The sequence below is a fragment of the Castor canadensis genome, chromosome 11 (assembly GCF_047511655.1).
Source record: "Castor canadensis chromosome 11, mCasCan1.hap1v2, whole genome shotgun sequence".
Classification (NCBI taxonomy): Eukaryota; Metazoa; Chordata; class Mammalia; order Rodentia; family Castoridae; genus Castor; species Castor canadensis.
In genome coordinates, this window is record NC_133396.1 from 46,279,246 (window position 1) to 46,297,233 (window position 17,988).

Genomic DNA, 17,988 nt, shown 5'->3' on the forward strand with positions numbered 1-17,988 from the left:
AGCCAGAAACACGATGGAAGAGGCCGTCACCAGGGGAGACGGACACCAGGGGAGATATGCCCACTTGTGTGGACATGCTAGTACACACACAGAAACAGTCAACTGTTTCCAAAATAGTGTGATCAGTCAGACCCTCTGCACAGGGCAGGAATGAGATCGAAGGGAATCCTGAGGCTGGCCTCGCCCAGACCATGTGGAGAGAAGGTGCTGCCTGGCCCTGTGGGCAGAGCATAGCAGAGACACCCCCCCCCCCCCCCGCCTCGAGGCCAGATACTGGTGTCCCCTGCAGAGAAGGGCCTGGAAGCTCTTTGCTCTTCTCCCTTCATCAGCAGCTACCATGAGGCTCTGAGAATGGTCAGGGCTCCAACCAGCACACATCAGCACCCCCACCCCGGACCATCTTGTGCAAACAGCAAAGGAAAGCTTGTCTCCCACCCACCCACCTCTGTACAGTACAGGTAGGGAGAGGTGGGCAGGAGTTCTGGGAGCTCAAGAGTCCCACAAGCTGCAGCATCTGCACCGAGCAGGCCGAAGCTCTGAGCCCTTTGATGGGGACTCCAGGATGTCTGCAGCTTCTTCAGTGCCAATTACTGGAGAAATAATTCAGCGTGCTCACCCCTGCGTCTCTGCAGGCACTCTTTGGGGACATTTTAAGTCTGACTGTACCCGCTGAGCAGCTGACAAGTGAAGCCTTTCCCTTTCTCTCTTCCTCTCTCCCTCCCTCCCTCCTTCCCTACTACTGTCTCCTCCCCCTCTGCCCAGGTTCTTTAAGGGGAAAAGAGTCCCCAAAGCTGGGTGGTGTCGGCTCTTCCCTAGGCAGGAGCCTGGCAGCACCTGGGCTGTGCTTCTAGAATGTGATGGAGCAACGCTGGGTTCCCTAGAGCCTGTGTCTTCCACTGGCTCCTTAAAAGCAGAAGCCGTATCTTACTCATCTTGGGGTCTCTGGTTAGCTGTCAAGAATTATTGCTGAATGGATGAATAGAGGGATGGAGGGATGGAGGGATGGATGGATGGATGAATGGGGGATGGATGGACAAGTGGGTGTGTGGGTGAATGGGTAGATTGGTGGTGCATTGGGCAGATAGATGGAGAGAGATCAGTGGATGACTGTTCTGTGTGGACCAGTGTACCAAAGGGCATCTGAGAGAATGGACAGATGAACAGAAGGATGAATGCCGTGGCACTGGAAGGATGGATGCAAGCCTGGGTGGGTGGGAGGACTGGTAGAAACACTCCCAGGTCCAGGCCTGGCTGCGCTCCATCCTTGGGGAAAAGCCAGCAGATCAGGAGCCCCAACCTACACTTCCCACAAGCTGTGGGTTTCCAGCCTATGACTCACTCACTTCAAAGCAGCTAAAAGTCTCCCCAGGAAGAACTGATCTTGAAGCAAGCCCCTCACAGGTCATTAAGGACCCAGTCTTTTGGGCTTCAATGAGTCCTCTGCCTGGGGACCAGGCCAGGCTTCCAAAGCCACCTGAGGGAGAGTAGCAGGTCTGGCCGGCTTGCCAGGAAGTTCCCCATCCTCTGTGCAGTCAGAGCCCCCACCCAGCCTGGCTTCTTCCAGCCTAGGCCACGGAAGGGTTCCCCGCCGGGCTCTGGAAAGTGTAAGGGTCCAAGTGGAGATGTCAGCGTGCCTCTGCAACCCCCTACCAAAGTTTGCCTGGCATCACCTGCCCTCCACCTTACACCCCATGGACCCCCACCCATCAAAAACACTGCAGTGCTCCTCCCTCGTCCTCATGTCCTCATCGCAGTCCTGAGATGGCTTTGCAGGTGAGGATTAACGGTTTTCCGTCACATATTAACTAACCAGCCCTAAATGTGTATGCAGACCCAGACATCACAGTCTTCACACAGAAGAATTTTCAAATAAATCACTCAAATGCAGCAGCTTGGCTCTCCTCCACTCTGCTGCCTCCAGGGGGTGGTGCCGGTAGGTGGGCGCCTCAACCTCCCTGTGAAATAAGAGGAAGACACAGATGTGCTACAGTCTCCTGACCCTGAAGGTCTGGGCCTTTGTAGCTTCTCATCCCTGGTCACCAGGCCCCTCCGTGATGGGAACTGAGATTCAGTTGAACACCGCAGTGGCTGCTGCAGACATGAGAGCAGAGCCAGACCCACCCAGGAGGGAAATCAGCCAGGCTATTAGTGGCAACCCAGAGCCATCTGCCTCTGAAGAGCTGGGTGCTCCCCAGAGCCTGGAAAAGACGGCAAATGTGGCCTTTCCCAACTCTTAGGGCCTTCCAAGTCTAGACAAATAATTCAGAACAATTTCATGTGAAACAGGCCTATATTATCTAAACAGCTGGCCCCACGAGTCTTCTTGAGGAGAGGATTGTCTTTGGGGAAGAATTTTCTTTTTTTAGACAGGCGCTCATCATGCCCAGACTGGCAACAACTACTGGACTCAAGCGATCCTCCTGCCTCAGCCCCCACCCAGAGCAGCTGGGACCACAGGTACGTATTACCATGCTTGCCTCCAGAAATACATTTTTTTGTGGCAGTACAAGGGTTTGAACTCAGGGCCTCTTGCTAAGTAGGCACTCTACCACTTGAGCCACGCCCCCCACCCCAGAAAATACTTTTAAAGGCTGATTGTGGATGATACTGAAAACACATGTCAATGTGCCCACAAAAGAGACATGAGAATAGACCACATTTAGAGCAAAGGACAGAGGCCAGAGGATGGGGTGAGGCAGGGGATCCCTGGGTGAAGCCCCTACTGCCCCCCACACCCCTGGGTGGAGAAAGGACAAGTGCGTCACCATCCATGTGACAGTACTTGCACTACACTGATGGCACCCTTCCTCATCTCACCCTAAATGCCCACAGGCTCCCAAACACCTCAAAGCCTTGTGGAAATGGATTTGGAGGAAGAAGGTGACAAGTGTCACATCTGAGTCTGTGATTCAGAAACTTATATATGAGCCTTTCTGTGCCCCCAATTCTGCCCCCTCCCAAAGCTGACCTCAGAGCCAGAGGTGACACAAGACTGCCAGGAGTTTGCAGAAATCATAGCAAAGTCTTCCCCAGCACACTGATGTGGACTTTGGTGGCATCTTTGGTAGACTGAAGAGCCTGAAGACCACAGCCAGGGTGAGGAGCCCCCCTCCCAGTTTTCCCAGATCTCAGGCGTTTCCTGGGAGTCTGAATTTTCAGTGTTAAAACCAGGAAAGTCCCCAGGCAAACTGGGGAGAGCTGATCACTGTGAACAGCTGACACACACTGCAGGGGAAGGTTACTGTGGGCTCAGCTAATCCCCATAATGCTGGAGGTGAGCATTAGTCTCACCTGCCTGACTTCACAGATGAGGAAACTGAGGCTGGGAGAGGTTAAGTTACTGGCACAGGACAGCACAGCCAGCAAGTGGGAGAGGGAGGATTGGAGCTGAAGGCCTGTGCTGTTACGCTGCATGGCTGTTGTGTCAGTCAGCTTTCTATCACTGTGACAAAATACCTGAGATAAGTTAAAAGGAGGAAAGGTTTATTCTGGCTCACTATTTCAGAGTTTTCATCCATGGTTGCTTGGATGTGTTGCTTTGGGCCTGTGGCAAGGCTGAACATCACAGTAGGAGCACAAGGCAGAGTAAAGCTGCTCATATCACAGTGTCTGTTCACAAGGTCAAGGTCACACCTCCAATAACCTTACCCCTCCCACTCGTCTCCACCTCCTAAAGCTTCCACCAGCTCCCAATAGCACCATCAACAGGGGAGCAAGCTTTCAACACGTGAGCCGCTGGGGACATTGGGATCCAAACCATAACACTTGCCTACACAGTCTCCTAAAATTGTCAAAAACTGAAATCAACATCCTCAGCCTTGCTCTGTGCCCTGGTCCAGGGTCTGGTCTAGGAGTCCCCTACTTTTCTGGAGTCCTCTGTCAATGACTTTGTCTTCCTTTGACAGTGCACTCCACCAGCTTTAGGTCCCAGCAGCCCCTGGCCACCTCCACTCCCATCAGAGCCCTGTGGACCTCCACAGCACACCCGCCTCGGGATTAAGAAGAAACAAAAGTCCCTCTGGTTTCTGTCCTCAGTCCCTTCCCACTGTGCTCCATGTCCCACACTGCCCCCCACCCCATGCCCACGCAGACATAGTGGCTGCCAGCACCTCCTGCATCTGTTCCTAAGGCTTCCAAGAAGCAGCATTTCCCTCCTGCCCAGCCTGGGGATTTCCAATCTGGGAATTCAAACAGCTCAGCACGGAATAGGTTCCAACAGGGTCAGCTAATGGAAATAACAAGATGATAAATTATTCCAGGGAAAGAGCGATTTTCCTTATACCCTGCTTGACTCACAAAACACCGTGATCATGGTGGAAATTGGAGGAGTCAGAGCTGGTATCTGGGGAAAGAGAAATAAAAGCTTTTTTTCTGCCTGCTGCTGGCAGCACTGCAGTGTGAGAGAGATTGTGAGGTCAGTCCCCAGCTGGGCGCACCGCTGGCCCCAAGCAGGCATGTCCTTCTTAGTAGTCCCACACAGCTGGGCCTCCCACCAACTGCGTGAAGAGATCTGGGAGTCAAGGTCAGAAAGCTGAGGCCCCTGGGGTCAGACAAACTGTGTTCTCTCTCCAGCTCTGCCACTGACTAGACCTTAGACAAGGAACCTAACCTCTCTGAGGCTCAATGTTCTGGAAAGAACAAAAGTGGGTATTACATGGAGTGATGCTGGTCACGTGCTCAGAATGGTGCAGCAGTGAACGGTAGCTATTGGAATGGCCTGCCCATCACCCTCTCAATCTGTACCCAGAGGGGCGCAGAACAGTTGCCAGCTACAGCAGGGGAATCTAATACAGGACCCTTGGGACTGTCTAGGACACCAGCCCTGCCTCAGAGGGTCATCCCCTAGAGGCAAGCTCCCATCCATACACAACGCTGATAATTCTGGGGGGGGGTCTACTCTGACTGCCCACCTCCCACCCATCTAGGAGTGCCCTACACTCTTCCTGAGAATTCCAGATAACTGAAGTTTATCCTTTCCCTTTCTTGTTTGGGTTTTGTTTGGTTCTATGATTGCTTTTTAGTCAATTTTATGGATTTGGGGGAGGGGACTGGTGATCAAACTCAGAGCCTTGCACATGTTTTAAGCACGGAGCTATACCCCAACCTTTATAGAAATTTTCCAAAGATGGGTTAGGATCACCCCCATTTTCCAGATGAGCATATAAGTATCTTGGAAATTTTGTCTGTTTTTCAGGGTGCTTTGAAAAGAAGGGGGCCTCTTTGCCCTCACACTAAATGGCCTCAGGGAGTTGGAGGTGCAGTTGATAACTTCTGAACACAGGCCCAAGAGACCAGCCCCAGATGGCCTCCTTCAGGCTCTGCTGCCTGTGCCCCTGGGGAGACCAGGCGTTCGCTGGTGGACAGAGATAAACCAGCTCCACCAGTCATTGCCCTGGGTTTGCTGGGAGGCAAACTCGGCTCTAAACTGAGTTCTGTTCCAAAGATGTTTCTTACTGTTCAGGGGCCTTTGATTCCTTCACTTCCCAAGAACTGGCTGAGTTCCCAGGGGCTGAAGTTGCCTTGAAGTTGACTGTTGTATGAGAAAAAGAGCTTTCCTCTATTTTGTTGTGGACTCAATCCAGAGTCTGAGCCCACAGCATAAAGATTTCAAACATCCTGGGTAGGTTTCCGCAACTAGATTGTTTAGCACACACAGGTATGACACTGGGGAACAAAGACTAAAGAAAATGAAGACCCATTGTCAAGCTGGGGTGGCTGAGCAGGGGGCACCCTAATGAGGCTCAGACTTGAGGAGCTCCATAAGCCAGGAAAATCACCCCAGATTTGGGGGATGGCATGCAACTAACAATATATAACGAACAGCCAGGTGTTGTGGTGCGTGCCTGTAATCCCAGCACTTGGGAGGCAGAGGCAGGAGGACCTTGAGTTCAAGGCCAGACTGGGCAACATAGACCCTATCAAAAAAAGAAGCTAGGTGCTGGTGGTTTGCACCTGTAATCCTAGCTACTCGGCAGAGATCAGGAGGATCGAGGTTTGAAGCCAGCCTGGGCAAATAGTTCTCAAGACCCTATCTCAAAAATAACCCAACACAAAAAAGAGGCACTCAAGTGGTAGAGTGCCTGGCTAGCAAGTGTAAGGCCCTGAGTTCAAATCAACCAAAAAATTGAAAACATGATCACCCTCACTTCAGGACAGAGGGAAAGTTTTGAGAAAAGGGCTGTCTTTTAAATTAGGGGAATTTAACTGAAAATTTTGCTGCACCGTCTTCTGTTTCTCCCACATTGTCTTGGATTGGATGGGAAGACTTCATCATGACCCTGACAGCCTACCAGGGCAGAACAGAGACTTGGGAATCAGACACCAGAACTCCTGGGTTCCAGGTCTGGGGTAGCTGCTGAGTGGTTTTGGTCTTCTAAGCTACACTGCACAGAATCCACATGGTGTAGACACACAGCTGGGATTGAACCTGGAGTCCAACTCTTGCTGGCATAGGGCCCTGCAGATACATCTGTGCCTCAGTTTCTCCATCCAGGCAGTGGCAGTAGTCACTATGCTCACCTCTTAGGCTGGTAGTTAAGCCACGTGTGGGACACACCTCATGCACTAGCTCTCTGTTTGCTGTTGTTTTTTAGCTGGGGCCTCTAAAGTTCAAATGAGGGCAGTGACAGGAATGGTCTTGGGAGCGGAAGCTTGTAGGCCAGGGAGAAGAGATGGTGGAGTCCACTCCTGGCAACACAGGCCTGGAGTGCCGGAGACCACTCCCCGCCCTGCTTCCCAGGTGCTGAAACTATGGAACCCCCACAGTGCCCAGCCCCACTGCTGGGAAGTGTCCTTCAGGGAGGGACCCTGCCAAAAGGGCTCCAGAGGACCCCAAAGAGCTGAAATCTCATACCACACACATACACACCCCCCAACTCCCATGCACGTCCATACACCCATGCACACACACGCTTCACCCTGAGCAACAAAGGACCTCTGAATACCAACTCTGGTTAACGGAGTGTTTGTACAGCAAAGTATGTAGTGTGCCTTGTGGGTGTGCATGGGCGTGTGTGCACACGTGTGCATTGTGTACCTGTGTGTGTACACACGCACGGCTACTAGGGTGTATTCGTGAGTATGTGCATGAGCATAAAATGGTTCTAAAGTTGGGCCCCACATGTCTCCCTCCCTCTCTTTGCACCCATCTGCCCTTTCTTTCTTTCCCTGTTTCCTTCTCTGTCGTGGAAGGAAGGTAGCAGAGGAGACCAGCAAGGGGCCAGTCCAGCTTGGAAGTCACACAGCCCTGGTCCAGATCCCAGCTCTGCTAGTCCCCAAACCCATGATCCTGAGAAGATCGTTGATGTTCCCAAGCCCCAGTTTCTTGTCTGTGCTGCAGGGTCACAGTGTCTGCCTGACATACCCAACAGCAGGAAAAGTGCTCGGGTTCAGAGCGATCATGTCTTAGGACCAAGTGGCTGACTAGAGCCTGCCCTCAGGACTCGCAGTCTGTTCTGCCAGTTTTTGGTAGGGTGACCTTGGGCACAGACCCTTTCAGTGTCTCTCTGTCATTGTCTCAAAGACGCCTCACCTTTCTGAGTGACTGTGAAGACCAAATGAAGTAACACATGTGACATCCTCCAAACAGTGCTGGGCACCTACTAGAAGCTTTCTAAAGGGTAGTTATCAAAATGTGTATCCCAAAGCATTTAAAAATGAGAGAGAAAACGAAAAGCATTTAGGGAGTGGGGAGGGGACTGAGGGAGAGAGATGATGAGGGCAATGTAAATAACGTACAATATAACTCTAATTGGAATTGTCACCACAAATCCCCCCCATATAATGAATATATCCTAGTAAAAGTTTTATAATACAAAAAAAAAAAGCATTTAGGCTTTTTAAGAGAAATGGAGAGGTTCTAAAACTGAATTATGCTGATGGTTGCACAGCTCTGTAAATTTACTAAAAATCATTAAATTGTAAACTTGAAATGGTTGAATTTTATGACATATAAATTAGACTTCAATAAAGCTGTGTTTTTTAAAAAAAAAGCATTTAGAGTTAAAGTAAACAACTTGCACTATAATATATACAGTATTGCTACCAATTATGAAAAGTTTTAAACTATATAAAATGATACTGCTTTAATACAAATATCCATAGTAAAAATATCACGTGCATCCTAAAAGGATGAAGGTAAGTTTCATAACTGGGCTTGTGTCCTGGGGTGCAGTTGGTATACAAGAGGGGAAATTTTTATCTGTAATGTTTTAATTGTTTTTTGTTTTGTTTTGTTTTGTTTTGTGGTACTGGGGTTTGAACTCAGGAGTAAGCAGGTGCTCTACCACTTGAGTCACTCCTCCAGCCCCTTTCCTGGGTTGGGTATTTTCAAAATAGTCATGAGAACTATTTGCCCAGGCTGGTCTTGAACCTCAATCCTCTATTCTCTGCCTCCCAAGTAGTTAGGATTACAGACATGAGTCACCAGTGCCAGGCTGTATTCATATTTTTAAAAGAACAGGACCAAGCACCAGTAGCTCATGCCTGCAATCCTAGCTACTCAGGAGGCAGAGATTGGGAGGATCACAGCTTGAGGCCAGCCTTGACAAACAGTTCACAAGACCTCATCTCAACCAGTAGCTGGGCATGGTGGTTCATGCCTGTCATTCCAGCTACAGTAGGAAGCATAAATAGGAGAATCGAAGTCTAAACCAACCTATCTCAAAATATCTCAAAAACAGAGTTCCAGGTGCTGGTGGCTCACACCTGTAATCCTAGCTACTCAGGAGGCAGAGATCAGGAGGATCGAGGTTCCAAGCCGACCCTGGCAAATAGTTCACGAGACCCTATCCCGAAAAACCCATCACAAAAAAGTGTTGGAGGAAGTAACTTAAGGTATAAGCCCCAAGTACTGCCAAAACAACAACAAAACAGAGAAAAATGGACTGCAGATGTGGCTCAAGCAGTGGAGCCCCTGCTTTACAAGTGTGAAGCCCTGAATTCAAATCCCAATCCCACCAAAAAAAAAAAACATAGGAAAAAGGGCTAGAGGTGTGACTCAAGCAGTAGACATGAAGCCCTGAGTTCAAACTCCAGTACCGACCCCCACCAAAACAAAACAAAACAAAACAAAAAGAGCAGAAAAGTGGGCAGTGGTGTCATAAAGATCAGGATGCAATCGGGGCAGGGATGAGAGGGACCCATGCGGAGCGCGATGATTCCACCGGTGATTACGCTGTGTTACCGTGTCTGCATTTTATGCAATTTCATATGCCATCGTCACAATTTTGAATGTGTGCTGGCAATGGAACCCAGGGCCTTATGCATGCTAAGCATGCACGCTGTCACTGAGCTACACGCCGAGTCCGATAGTCACAATTTTTGAAGGTAAAAAATGTCTCTTAAAAAAAAGATAGAAATGGTAATTTTGGTAGGTACATTTTTGGGTTCATTATGCTACTTTCTACACTCTTGTGTACTAAATTGAAACAAAATAAGAGCCTGCCTGGAAGGATGAAATGGGGGCTCTACCCTTAGAGAGGCTTCAAGGGGACCCTACTCAGATACCCTTGGGAGAACACACTGAAGTGCCTGGGGAGCCCTGGCCAGGCCCTCCCTGTTCAACCAGGACTGGAGACCTGGACTGTCTCCAGTCCCCATGGGTGCAGCCTGCCTATCAGGCTCCCAGACGACCTGGAATGTCAGACAGACACTCAGCAAAGGGGCCTCAGACAACCTCCCTGATTTGCCAGGCTCTCCACGTCGCTGGCTGATGGATGACCCTCCGTTCTCCCCGCCCCCCTCCCCAAACGCTGCTATCTCCAAGGCCAATTCCAGAGTGGAGGTGCACAGGCAGGGAAGAGCCTGGCTAGGCTGGGCTGGGCGGGCCTCTGTGGGCCTCCTTCCTCCTCCTCCTCCCAGCTATCCAGCCTGTAACCCTATGGCCTCCTTACTGCTGCCTCAGATGCCTCCCTTCATTGCCCTGTGTGTTGAGTGCCCACTGACTGTGGGCCAGGCTCATGATAGGTCCCTGTCCCCAGGGAGTGTGCACAAAATAAACAATAAACAGGACAGAACACAGCTGCTCCTGATGGGTTCCTCAGACTTCTATGGGAGCCAGCCTTGAGCTGAGACTGAAAAGTGAGAATGAACCACTACAAGATGACTTGGTGGGAGGATATTCCAGAGGGAATTGCTAGTGCAAAGGCCCTGAGGCAGGCCTGGGCTTCAGTCTGTGGGACTGGGCGGGAAGAAGAGAAGGGAGTGTGGGAGAAAGAGATGAAAAGTTTCTTCCTGAATACTAAGTACCTCTGCCAAGGCCCTGTGGGAGGGGGGGTTGAGGTTCTGTCACCACTGTGGCTACAGTTGAATGGCCCCAAAAACAACTACCCCGGGGACCTCACTGGGGTGAACTTCAAGCCCTGAGGCACAGGCTGTGCTCAAAGAATCTCAGCTGGCAAGAGAGGGTAGAGCCACCCTGCTTGCCACCCCCTCCACCCTGGACAGGGAAGGTACACAGCTGGGACCCTGGTCCAGCTTCTAAGTGACTGTGTGACCTTGGGCAAGGCAGATCACTCTCTGGGCCTCAGTTTCCACAGTAACAAAGATGTTCTGTGCTATGGAAACCCTGCTTGACCCAGCTTCAAAACCCTGGGAACATGGCTGCCTCCAAGGCCCATGGGGTTCCAAGGAAGTTAGGTGGATTCCACAGCCTGAGGTCCACAAAGCCAGGTCCTCAAGAAATGAGTCACTGGGGGAAGACAGGCACTTGAGCAATAATCATGCAAGGTGTGATTGTCCCACAAGGTGGCAGGCACAGCCATACCAGAGGGTCATGGTGGCAAACTCACCTGCGTGGTCTTCACAGAGGAAGTGACACCCGAGCAGAGCGTCGAGGGCAGCTCAGGAGTGTGCCAGATGGTCCAAGGTAGGCGAGGTCCACCCAACGGGCATCCTGGTCCCAGCAGGACCCCGAAGGTCTCTGCAGCAGAGGGGCTGGAGGAGCTGTAAAGACCCTTTGCACCTTCACTCTAGACAGATACACACCCAAAGCTCTGCCACGACAGGCTGTGCCATATCGGCAGCACTCGGGAGAAGGATGGGAGGGTGACCCTGTGCCAAGCCGAAGGGGCCAGAGCAGTAGGGTCCTTTGGCCATCTCTCTGTCCCTGTAGGGTCCCTTTACCTCCTGAGCTCCAGCCAGCCCCAACCACAAGCAGACACACCACACTATCTCCTGCTTGGCCTTCCTGTGTACGTCCCTCTTTCTGGACCCCTTCTTCCATCCTCCGCCTTGTTGCCAAGCACTTTCTCAGCTTTCAAGTCTCAGGATGGAGGTCAAGGCCATGCCTCCTGAGCGGGTCAGAGGAGGGGTCAGGGGTCCAGCAGGCAGGGCAAGGAGGCAGGGGCTGCCCCACTGCTAACCTGCGGCAGATGCCTGGGCTCTCTGAGGAAGACCAGAGGGAGCCTCAAGACCTGGCCTTGCCTAGGGTGTCAGACCCCAGGTCCTTGTCCTGTGGGTGTGACAAAAGAAAAGTGTCCTCCATCAAGCATGGTAAGTAAACCTCATCAAAGCTTCGCCCTCCACACACCTACAAAGAGGGAGGTCTGCCGTGCTCAGCAAAGTTGGCCTGTTGAGGAGGCCTGGGAACAGGTCACCGTCAGCCTCGGGTGGCAGGGCTGACAGGTCAGGGCTGGTGATGGTCAAGGTGTAGATTCTGGAATGAGATTGCTTAGCTCTAGTGGTGACTTTCCTCTTTCTCCTTGTGAGACTTGGGCAATTTTCTTAGCTTCATTTACCAAATGCAATAATAATTTATTTTAATGATTCTATGTTGATCTCAATGTACAAGTAGAGAAATATACAATTGTCAGGACAAAGCTAACCTGGGTATTTAATGAGTTTTTATTTGGTTTGTTTTGGTGCTGGGGATTGAACATGCTGACCACATGCTCTACCACTAAGCTACCAGCAACTTGATTTGTTTTCTGTTCTTTTTTTTTTTTTTTTTTTTGGTGGGAGGGGCTTGTTTTTTGGCAGTACTGGGATTTGAACTCAGGGCCTCAAGTTTGCTAGGAAGGAGCTCTACAACTTGAGCCACACTATCAGCCCTCCTCGATGTATTTTTAAGTAAGTCCTTTTATGGAAAAATGAAAAGTAAATGATATGCTGGCCCAGCTGAGACGCTGGTTCACAAGCAAGGGTGATGAGTGGTTCTGCTCTAGGGGGTCTACTCTGTGTGGCTGTGTTTTGGGTTTTCCCTGAGAGTCAGTGATTTTCAAACTCTTCCCCCAGACCCTGGGACACAGACAGTTCAGGCGGTGCACTGCACCTGCTAGTGGACAGAGGGGCGGAGGACTGGGTCTGTCAAGGGTTCAGTGGCAAAGGGGGCACTGCTCCCCCTGTGGACTAGGTGTCCTTCCTATGGTGTCTGACCATCCCCCACCCTGCCTGCACCCCCAGTCTGCCAAGGGGCGCAGTGGCTGCAGGTGTGGTGGTGGAAGGCCACACAGTGAAGCAGTCTAGGACTAGGGCTGTGTGCTGGCTGGCAAAGGCATGGAGAAGCGCATGGAGGGTGCTGGGGCGGGGAGGCTGGGGCACGGCATCAGGAGTGGAGCCTCAAAAAGAAGTAGGGGGACAGCACTGCCAAGGAATGAGGGACTGTGGAGGGGCTGACTAGGACGAAATGACACAGAGACCCAGGTCATCCAAGGTCCTGAATTCGTGGCATGGGACCAGGGTGAGAGTAGCAGTGGAAGGAACTGTTGGGGCTGGGAAACATGGCCCTGCAGGGACCATCAATGGGGACCACAACAGTGGTGGGGAGCTAGGCAGTGCTTGTGGGGCCACTGGAGCTTCCATCTCTGGCTTGAAGGAGGACCCCAGGCCTCAAAGCTACCCTTCCATGGGGGGGTCCTGCCTGATGGGCAAACATCCAGACTCCCACCTCCCACCATTCCTGCTACCAGGATTAAGACTTGCCCAGGGGCTACAGATCCAGAGAAAACGTTTTTAATCATTCTTACTTTTCAAAGCGTGCAATTAAATTGTTTTCACTGTGGGATTTTTTTTCCCTACTTTGTTTGTTTGAGACAGGGTCTCACTTATGTAATCCAGGCTGGTCTCAAGCCCTCAATCCTCCTGCCTCAGCCTCCTGAGTGCTGGGATTATAGACTTGCACCACCACATCTGGCTTCTTACTTTCTTTTATTGTGGTGAAATTTGATGTAACATTAAATTTACCATATAACCATGTTTAAGTGTACAGTCCCATGGCATTAAGCACATTCACAGTGTGGTACAATTACCACTGTCACTTCCAGAACTCTTTTTGGAACTCTACAATAATCCCTTGTCTCACCCCCAGCCCCTAGCTATCTCTATTCTGCTTCGTCTCTGTGGATTTGCTTATTCCACGACAGATAAAACATGCATGTAGTGGAAATGTGCAACAGAAAAACTTTCCTACCCCCAGTTCCCTTCCCAGATGAGTTTCTCTCTTCAGTTCCATTTATTCTTCTGAGATATCTATGCATATACCTACATTCACATGTATGCATCCTTTTATTTATATCTCTTTTTATTTAATAATAAATCTGAGCGATGAAAATACCTGTATTACATCAGAATATCAATGTGTCATTCTTGAACATTTTAAAATATATTTCCAGCTAAATTTATATAAAGATGCAATCCCTGTAGACCACAGAGATTGTATGTGCATAACAAAGTGTATGCACATAGACTTAATTATGACCGCTGTGAACAGGTGACTTAAAGCATACTAGATAACATTACAGTTTTACTTGACATTTGTTACTGTATAATTGAAATTTCTTTCTCTAAGCAGACTCTATATAGTTTAAAACATATTTGACATAGGAAAATAATGTGTGTGTTTTTAGAAAAATTTTCAGAGATACTTTGTGTAATCCTTTGTTACTTGGAAAAATGCTGGTATTGTGTTATAGCTGATGAAATATTTCTTGCCTCAAGAGTAGATATGGATGCCGGGCGCTGGTGGCTCACACCTGTAATCCTACCTTACTCAAGAGGCAGAGATCAGGAGGATCATGGTTCGAAGCCAGCCCAGGCAAATAGTTTGAGTGACCCTATCTTGAAAAACCCTTCACAAAAACTAGGGCTGGTGGAGTGGCTCAAGGTGAAGGCCCTGAGTTCAAGTCCCAGTACCACAAAAAAAAGAGTAGATATGGGTGGTCAATAGTGGTTAAAATTTGACTTTTAGTGATTGTAATAAAGATTACAATTTGATTTTTTATATCAAATTTGTTATTTAAAAAAAGAATATCAAAGTGTCTTCCAAGCCAGGCACTTGTGGCTCACACCTGTAATCTTAGCTACTCAGGAAGCAGAGATCAGGAGGATCACAGTTCCAAGCCAACCCAGGCTAACAGTTCCCAAGACCTTATTTCAAATAAACCCTTCACAAAAAAGGACTGGTGGAATGGCTCAAGGTGAAGTTCAAACCCCAGGACCACGAAAAAAAAAAAAAAAAAAAAACTGTCCCCATCAGTCCACACAGAAATGCTTCATCCTTTTTTTTTTTTTTTTTTTCTTTTTTTTCCCCTTAAGACAGGGTCTTGTTTTGTAGGTTGGGCTGGCCTGGAACTCACCATGTCTGGCCTATAACACATTGTTTTAAATTGTGGTAAAATATAGATAAGAAGGCTTGCTATTTTAGTTGTTTTTATGAGGTGCTAGGAATTGAACCTAGGGTCTCTTGAAAGCTTGGCGTGAGCTACATCCTCAGCCTCCCCATCTTAACCTTTTTTTTTTTTTTTTGACAGTACTGAGGTTTGAACTCAGGACCACGAGCTTGCTGGGCAGACCCTCTGCCACTTGATCCATGTCCCCCAGTCCTTTTTCAGTTTTCTTTTTTGAACAGGGTCTCCCATTTCTTCCCAGGGCCAGCCTGGACCCACTCTGATCCTCCTATTTTGCCTCCCACACAGCTGGGGTGACAGGTATGTGCCATCACACCCAGCTTATGATTGAGGTGGAGTCTTGCTAACTTTTTCCCCAGGCTGACCCAGTGTCACAGTCCTCCCAATCTCTGCCTCTCAAGTAGCTGGGATCACAGGTGCATGCCACCACACCTGGCAATCATATTAAGTGAACAAGTCAGTGGCATCAATTAGAGCCACCATACCATACAACTGTTGTCCCTGTTTCTGAGACATTTTTCTTCATTGTTTCAAACAGAAACTCTGTACTCAGGTATACATGTACACATGTATGTAAATGCAAAAATGAGATCTGCTGAAACTATTCCAGGAATGGGGGGGGTGAAGAATGATGGAGTGGGTGAATTCAGTTATGATATATTGTAAGAACTTTTGTAACTATCACAATAATAAAAAAAATTAAATTAATAAATAAACATTAAATTTATTTATTTTTAGTGTGGTGATAGAGATCAACCCAGGACCTAGCACCTGCTAGGCAAGCATTCCTACCTATATCCTCAGGGACTTTTATTTACCTTTTTGGAGAACCTGGAATGATTTATTTTTAAGGCAGCTAATGAATACCGACATTCTTTATGTTATACTCTAGGCCTTTTTTGTATGACTGAAACATTTTATGAATTTAAGAAGTGGAACAAGTTATAATTGGAAACTGCCACTTGCATTGTTAATACCTTTGAATTTCATCATTAATTCAAAGCCATTTGCCTTAGGTTTCAAAACTGTTAGTTTGAGTTCTTTTTTCTTTTTTTTTTTTTTTTTTTGAGGGCAGCAGGAGCAGTGGTGGGGATCAAACCCAGGGCCTTGCACATGTAAGGCAAGCACTCAATATTGAGCTACACCCCAGCACCAAGTTCCTGTCATTCTGATCCACTTAGAATCTGAGATGTCCACCCCAGAACTGAAGGCTACTTGAACAAATCTTCAATGGCCACCAGCCTGGGCCAGGGGTGATGGTGGATGCACTCTGTGACCTAAGACTCAAACTACACTCTTCTTCCTTCCAGAGGTCTTTTCTGGAAGTTCCTCAGAGGACTTGGAGGATCTGATCTGTCAAAGTCAGCCCGATGACCCCTTGCTAAGTCCCTCCTGGCAGGTGAGCCTCTTCCCTGAGCCTCTTTCCAGCCTGGTGGATCAGACTTTGGACAGTGTGAAGGGACAGAGCCTAGTCCTTCCTGAGGGCGGTGGGGGGGGGGGGCAGATGTAGAGAGCCTCAGCTGTGAGCCATAGATCTGCTTGGTAGGGCCTCAAGCCAGGCCCTCTGTCTCCCCAGGCCTCATATGTCACATCTGGAAAGCTAAGGCCGGTGAGGTGAGCAGCTCCCTAGACCTCAAGGAAGGAAGAAGTCCCTCTTTGGGCCATTTAGCCCATCACAGCAGCTCCAGAGCATTTACATCTGTGAAACGCCATTAGGTAAGTGTTAACTTGTCCCCACTCTAGGCCTAGCAGTTGTAAATGTACTGTGACCAGTGTAATGTGTTCAGGAGAATGTGCATAATAAATTTTCAGAAATAGCTGCATTTTTAATATCGCTTAGTACATCAAGTTTACCCCACAGCAGGCACAAGCTATATTGCAAAAACTTAAGCTGACTTGCTTGCATTGGCACTCCCCCACGCTCCCTGTGCTGAGGTCACAGTGTGCACACAGGTGCAGAGAAAGCACAAGTCACCCAGAGTAGCTGATTTGCCCCTAAATCTAAGACCAGACCCCCTGCAGACCGCAGCACGGGGCCTGTTACAGAGGCATTGCTTGGTAAACATTTGTTGAAATGTGGATTCATAAATAAATGAAAGAACAAGAGCCCCTGGAACGCTTCTCTCTGCCAACCAGAAGCAGTGTCTAAATTCCTCCACCCGCCTCTCCTTTGGGTTAAAAATTCCTGTTAGTACACACAAGGTTCTAGCGGCACAGCAGGACAGAGCTCCCCCAGTCATCACGGGAGGATGGACAAACTGGAGCTGCATGTTAGGCCAGGGCCAGGGGAGAGCCTTCCTCCCCCCCAACACAGCCAGAGATGCCAGCCAAGGACATCCGCCCATGTGCTGTGTAAGGCCACTTCCTCAAAAATGCATGTCACCTGTTTGAAGATAAGGCATTATCTGGTTGTTCTGAGCTAGAAGAGGTCAAGGTGGGGTACATCAGGCTCCCTCTAAGGTTTTGCCAAACCCCTCTAGAAATTCCAGCAACGGCCTAACACCCATCAGGCACTCAACTTCCCAGCTGAGAATTTTGCTAAATACTGGGAGATGCTATTGACAGCGGGCATTACACACGTGCATAGCGTGGGGCCATCAGCGGGTTGAGAGTCACTGTTGTGCCATTAGCACCTCACAACCCAACAATTCTCAGCCTTCATTGTGCATGAAAATAATCCAAGCGTGCTTGTTAAGACATCTGAAGTTGTGCACACATATTCTGGGTCAGTGGCTGTGACGTGGGGACCTGGAATCCAGGTGATGTCGGACCATACTTTGAGGAGCCAATTTCTACCCCATTGGACAGGGGGTGGGGGTGCTGAGAGCTCAGAAGCCTGTTTGGAAAAGCAGGTGAGGGAGAAGCAGGGGGACAAGGCTCTCAAGGGCTCAGAACAAGGGCAGACTCTTACCTTTGCCAAGGGCTGGTCCAGCTGCTGAGCTTCCCACCTCAGCAACATGATTGATGGGGATTTGGACATGCCCAGGTGGTTAAAGGTCCACACAGGCCAGCCAGCACCCAGCTGTGGCAAGTGTATCTACCTCTCAATGTACTTCTGCTCAGTGTCCTCATCTGGTCCTGGCAGCAGACAGGAAGAGCAGCCAACTGTATTTCACTGGTAGAGAAACTGAGGCCGGCAAGGCTGTAGGAAGAAAACTCCAATTCACTGAGCACCTGTTACCTCCCGAGCAGTGTGGGAGGCAGGCGTTTGATACCTAGCCTCCCTTCAGTTCTGCCACTGTTGTTCCATTCCCCATTTCACAGGTGAGACTGGGGGCCTGCATCAAGCAACTTGCACAGAGTCAGACACGGTTGGTTAGTTAGTTAGTTAACTAACACATAGTTAGTTAGACATGGCTTTTGT